Genomic DNA, 6138 nt, shown 5'->3' with positions numbered 1-6138 from the left:
TTGGCATGAGGTAAAATGCAAACCAATATTTTTGGAGTGACTGAAACATTTATTTTGGGCCTTTGAGTTAATTCAATAACTATTTGCATTGGATATATATATTATATATAATCAATATATGTCCAATAATTCTAGAACATTTTATGTGGTTTGGTATATTTTAGTTCTAGCCACATAATTATTTTCAGGATTTTATAAAATGGTTTAGTATTTTTACTAAACCAAAACAAAACAGAACAAAATGGAAAACAATAAATAAAAGCAGAGAGAGAGAACTTACCTGACTTACCTGGCGCCAGCAACCGGCCTAGCTCCTGTGCTGGCAGCCCATCTGTGCGGCCCAGCCCACCAGGCACTCTCCCGTCGCCTTCCTCCTCGCGCCAGTAGGCGAGGGCGCGTGCCCGACGCGCGCAGCTACACGGCGCGGCCACCTCCTCCCTCCCTGCCTGCCTGGCTCCTCCTCGACGCGTCTGGACGACGCCACGCGACCCCCAGAGCCGTCCGGCTCTCCCTCTCTCTTCCCTGAACGCTCTCCCCCCTCCTCTGTTCCTTTCGCTACCGAACGCTGCCGTCGCCGCCGCTTGCTGCTGCCGCGGCCACCGTGTCCCCCTCGCTTCTCTGACCAGCCCACGAGCTCCGCCTAGAACCCGAGCACCTCTCCGCCGATCCACGCAAGGCCGGAGGACCCCAAGACGACGCCGCGACCCTTCTTCCCCGTCCACGGCCACCGAGATCGCCGGCGACCTCCCATCATCACCAGCCCCTCCCCAAGCACGCCGAGGCCTCTGTTTAACTCACGGTGAGCTTCTGCATCTTTCCCCTTCCTTACCGGGCTCGTTCCTGTCCTGTAGTCGCTGATTCCACCGGAGCCGCGAGCTCGGCTCCGCCGGCCATGTCGCCGCCGTGGCCACCGTCACCTAGAGCTACCACCGAGCGCACCGACGTGCTCAGCACAATGCCAGAAGACCAAAACCCCCTCCAATTGCTCCTGTCGTGCAACGCAACGCCGGAACCGCTGAGACCCGAACTCCGGCCGCCGCCTTAGAGCTCACCGCCGTCGATATAGATCGTCCCCGGCATAACTGAGTGCACCACTCGACGCGCGGGATCTTCAGTGTCACGTAGATGACCTCCGCCGGCCATTTGGTCGCCGGAGGAGGAATTCCGACCCCCTCCGCCGTCTCGGGCTTCACCGGCGACGAGCTGTGGACCAAGTCCGGCGAGTTTGACCCGCTGACCGTTGACTGGGTGGGCCCAGTTTGACCCCTGGGTCAATGACATGTGGGCCACCCTTGCTAATTTTAGTTAGATTAGTTTAGCGCTAATTAACCTGGATTAGTGACTAACCTAACACTAGCTAACCCTGTTTAGTTAGTCAACTAACCACTGACATGCGGGCCCAGGCCCATTGACAGTTTAGTTAGTATTAACTTTAATCCTGTTAACCAGTTGTTACATTGACATGTGGGTCCCAGCGTCAGGTTTGACCTGGGCTGGCGCCTTTGACCTGATGATGTCACCCCGACGTCATGCTGACGCAGTAATTTAATTACTGGAATTATTCTTCTACATGAAATTCCAGAAATTAGTATAAACTTCTAAAAATCATAGAAATTAATCTGTAACTCCAAATGAAACAAATTATATATGAAAAATGATCAGAAAAATCCAATCTTTCCATCTGTACTAGTTTCATGCATGTTTAAACAACTTAACCTTGCTGTTTAGTGCAAAACATGATAAGGCACTATTTGAATTCATAATTTGAATTTGGGGTTGAACCTTTGGCTCAATATGACCCAAATCCATCTGGCTGTAGTTGCATTAGGCCAACACACTCATATTGCCATGTCATGAGCATGCATCATATTGTTGCATTGCATTGATTGTATTCTTTCTCTGTTGCCGGTATTGTCCCCTCTCAGTAGACGATGTTCGACGATGTGATCGATGACACCGATGAAGAACTATATTATCTTCAGAAGTGCCAGGCAAGCAAAACCCCCTTGTTCATTCCGATACAATCCCACTCTCTCGCTCTGCTCTCTTTTACTGCATTAGGACAACTACGATTCTTCTGTTACTTGCTGCGGTAGTTGAACCCCTTTATCCTCTGCATGACCTGTCATTGCCACAGTAAATAGATGAAACCCACTAGCATGAGTAGGAGTTGTTTGAGCCCTGTTGTGCCTACTCATTCATGCTTGTTTGTCATGCCTGCTACTGCTTAGAGTTGAGTCAGGGCTGATTCATCGGGAATGAATCAGAGGTGTGTCAACATGTCCTACTGTGTGTGAGCTAAATGTGTGAACACGATTTGGTAAAGGTATCGGTGAGAGGCCATGTAGGAGTACATGGTGGGTTGTCTCATTGAAGCCGTCCTCAGGAACTGAGTTCTGTGTTTGTGATCCATGATTCAGCTACTACCATGCATTGGCACCTGAAATATGACTGAGGGAGTCCTGGACTAGGGGGTGTCCGGACAGCCGGACTATCATTATCCGCCGGACTCCAAGACTACGAAGATAGAAGATTGAAGACTCCGACTCGTGTCCGGATGGTACTTTCCTTGGCGTGGAAGGCAAGCTTGGCAATACGGATATGTAGATCTCCTACCATTGTAACCGACTCTGTGTAACCCTAGCCCTCTCCGGTGTCTATATAAACCAGAGGGTTTTAGTCCGTAGGACAACATACATCTCAACAATTATACCATAGGCTAGCTTCTAGGGTTTAGCCTCCTTGATCTCGTGGTAGATCTACTCTTGTACTACCCATATCATCAATATTAATCAAGCAGGACGTAGGGTTTTACCTCCATCGAGAGGGCCCGAACCTGGGTAAAACATCGTGTCCCTTGTCTCCTGTTACCATCCGCCTAGACGCACAGTTCGGGACCCCCTACCCGAGATCCGCCGGTTTTGACACCGACATTGGTGCTTTCATTGAGAGTTCCTCTGTGTCGTCATCGATAGAGCGGATGCCTCCACCAGTCTTGAAAGACGGTGTTTTCGCCGGAGGGGCCTTGGCCGCCGGCCAAACTATCCGGCTTGGTGGTTTTCTCATGACTGCCTGTCCGGCCGCCGCTTCGGCAATGACTTCCCAAGTCGTCGGAAGCAATATTCGCGTCAGCCCTAAAGCTGCCGAACAGTTAGATCCAATAGAGCTCTCGTCTGTTAACGAGCTCTTGGATCGCATCGCCGCCCTGGGAGTCGCTACGGACTACAACCAAATTGGGCTTAAAACCGATCTGAGAGAGATTAACTCTCCCCAGGCCACCCACCACGTCGCAGTGGTAGAGGAGCAATACGGCAACTCTTTGCTAGTGTTGAAAACAATTCATGTCCGGATTCCCGAACCCTCCATGCCGGATTCCCGCGAAGGGACGGACGTCGATTGAGCATTGAACTTAAAATCATGCACCGCCCCAGACTCGCTGGATTGTGCCCAGCCAACCAAACTTCCGAATTCGGAAGCCCCTTGGCCTTTGAGCCTCAAGATGGGCAGGGATCCGGATTTTATTCCACCCACCCGCCAGACATATGCGATCTATCTCTAATACGGCAAGAGCCTACTGAAACAGTACATCACTACTGGGCCAGATTCCTCCTGGTTATGGACAGGATAAAGGACTGCCGAGAGGAAAACGCAATATCAATCTTCTGCAATAACTGCACGGACAAGGGAATACTAAACGCCATTGATCGTTGCAAAATTACGTGCTTCACCGACATGGCATCCATCGTACAAAAGTACTGTGAGATGGAAAGTTTCCGGAAAACCGAAAATCAATTTTGGGATAATCCGGCCCCAAACCCAGTTCGCAGTAAAAGGGCGCCTTACACTAAGGCCCCAGATGCAAAAACGAAAAAACAAAAACCCAATAAGGGAAACGGAACCGTACTGGAGGGATGGCTCAATGGACCCTGTAAGCTTCATAGCACAGAGGGAGCCGTCCCAACACATAGCCTTCGAGCATGTTGGATATTACGGCAGGTGGCCAAAAGTGGCGAAGAGCTTCTAGCTCCGGGAAACCACTCCAACAATACCAGCACGGTATCAACAGTCTTCGAGACTTTCGCATCAAATAATATGCGAAAACGAACAATCCGCGAACTCGCCGAAGTCTACCAAGTAGCAACAGCAAATCCATGGAGCGACACAGCTATTACCTTCAATGCCAGCGACGAGCCCACATTCCGAACAACCAGAGCCCCAGCCGCACTGGTACTTAGTCCCATAGTGGACGGCTTTCGACTGACAAAAGTCCTCATGGACGGCGGCAGCAGACTAAACCTCATTTATGAGGAAACTCTGCGAAAAATGGAAATCGATTGGAGCCGTATTGAGCGAAGCAGCACAACCTTTAGAGGAATAATCCCTAGCCGGGAAGCGCGCTGCACCGGAAAAATCACACTCGATGTGGTGTTCGGCTCTCCGGACAATTACATATCTGAAGAAGTCACGTTCCAGGTGGCCTCGTTCAGCAGTGGGTATCACGCCATATTAGGACGAGAGGCATTCACAATTTTTCAAGCAATACCTCATTACGGGTACATGAAGCTCAAAATGCCTGGGCCCAGCGGAATAATCACTCTCGCTAGTGATCCGGACATAGCACTCCGCGCCGAAAACAAGACAGCCGCACTAGCCCTCGAGGCACTATCCGAAGCCTTAGCGGCAGAGGAACTCACCATGCTGCGCTCTACGGTGAACAGGGACGATGTGATACTCGATAAAAGATCCAAGTCCACCTCCTTCAAACCAGCAAACGAGATAACAAAATTCCAGGTCCATCCAACGGACCCAACAAAGACGGCCTCCATCGGGGCACAGTTGAACCCCGAAGTAGACGCCGCACTGCGCGAATTGCTTCGGGAAAATTGGGATATCTTCGCCTGGCATCCTTCGGACATGCCCGGAATCCCTCGCAGGTTGGCAGAACACAGCCTAAACATCCTAAAAGGATTAAAGCCAGTCAAGCAGGCTCTTCGACGATTTTCCGAGCCCAAAAGACAGGCAATGGGAGAAGAGCTAGCCAAACTATTGGAAGCCGGATTTATTAGAGATATCAAACATCCGGACTGGCTAGCAAATTTGGTGATGGTACCAAAGAAGGATAAATCCTGGCACCTCTGTGTCGATTTTAAAGACCTCAATAAAGCTTGCCCAAAGGATCCCTTCCCTCTCCCCTGCATCGATCAAATTATCGATGCCACAGCAGGGCACGATTCGTTGTGCTTCTTGGACGCATACTCTGGCTATCATCAAATCAAGATGGCGGAAGCAGACCAAGCCGCAACGGCATTTATCACTCCATATGGACCATTCTGCTTCAACACGATGCCCTTCGGACTCAAAAACGCCAGCGCAACATATCAGCGCATGATTCAAACATGTCTGGCCACCCAGATCGGCAAAACAGTCGAGGCATACGTAGACGACGTAGTCGTCAAAACAAAACACGTCGAAACTTTAGTAGACGATTTGAGGCTCACATTCGACAACCTCAGAACATATGACATCAAGCTGAATCCGGAAAAATGCGTTTTCGGCGTACCAGCCGGAAAGCTGCTGGGCTTCATCGTATCCGGTAGAGGAATTGAAGCAAATCCGGACAAAATCCGAGCTCTGTCACAGTTGGGTATTCCAAAAGACCTCAAACAAATACAAAAATTAACAGGATGCATGGCAGCCTTAAGCCGCTTTATCTCCCGTTTAGGAGAAAAGGCGTTGCCTCTCTATCGCCTCCTCAGGCGCACCGAACACTTCGAGTGGACGGATGCTGCCACTGCCGGACTCGAAGAAATAAAGGCCATACTGGCAACAAATCCGGTCCTGGCTGCGCCCACTCTGGGCGAACCAATGTTGTTATACATCGCAGCAACACATCAAGTTGTAAGCGCAGTCCTCGTCGTCGAACGAGCGACAGACGGGCATAAATTCCCTCTTCAAAAACCAGTGTATTATGTATCCACTGTGTTAACCCCCTGCAAATCCCGTTACCCGCACTATCAGAAGATAGCATATGCGGTGTTCATGGCGTCTCGAAAGCTCCGGCACTACTTTCAAGAGTGCTCGATAACAGTGGCCTCTGAAGTACCACTCAATGACATTATAAATAACCGCGACGCAACG

This window comes from Triticum dicoccoides, chromosome 1B (assembly GCF_002162155.2).
Source record: "Triticum dicoccoides isolate Atlit2015 ecotype Zavitan chromosome 1B, WEW_v2.0, whole genome shotgun sequence".
NCBI lineage: Eukaryota > Viridiplantae > Streptophyta > Magnoliopsida > Poales > Poaceae > Triticum > Triticum dicoccoides.
The sequence above is the reverse complement of the archived record's forward strand: the minus strand, read 5'-3'. Positions refer to the sequence as shown.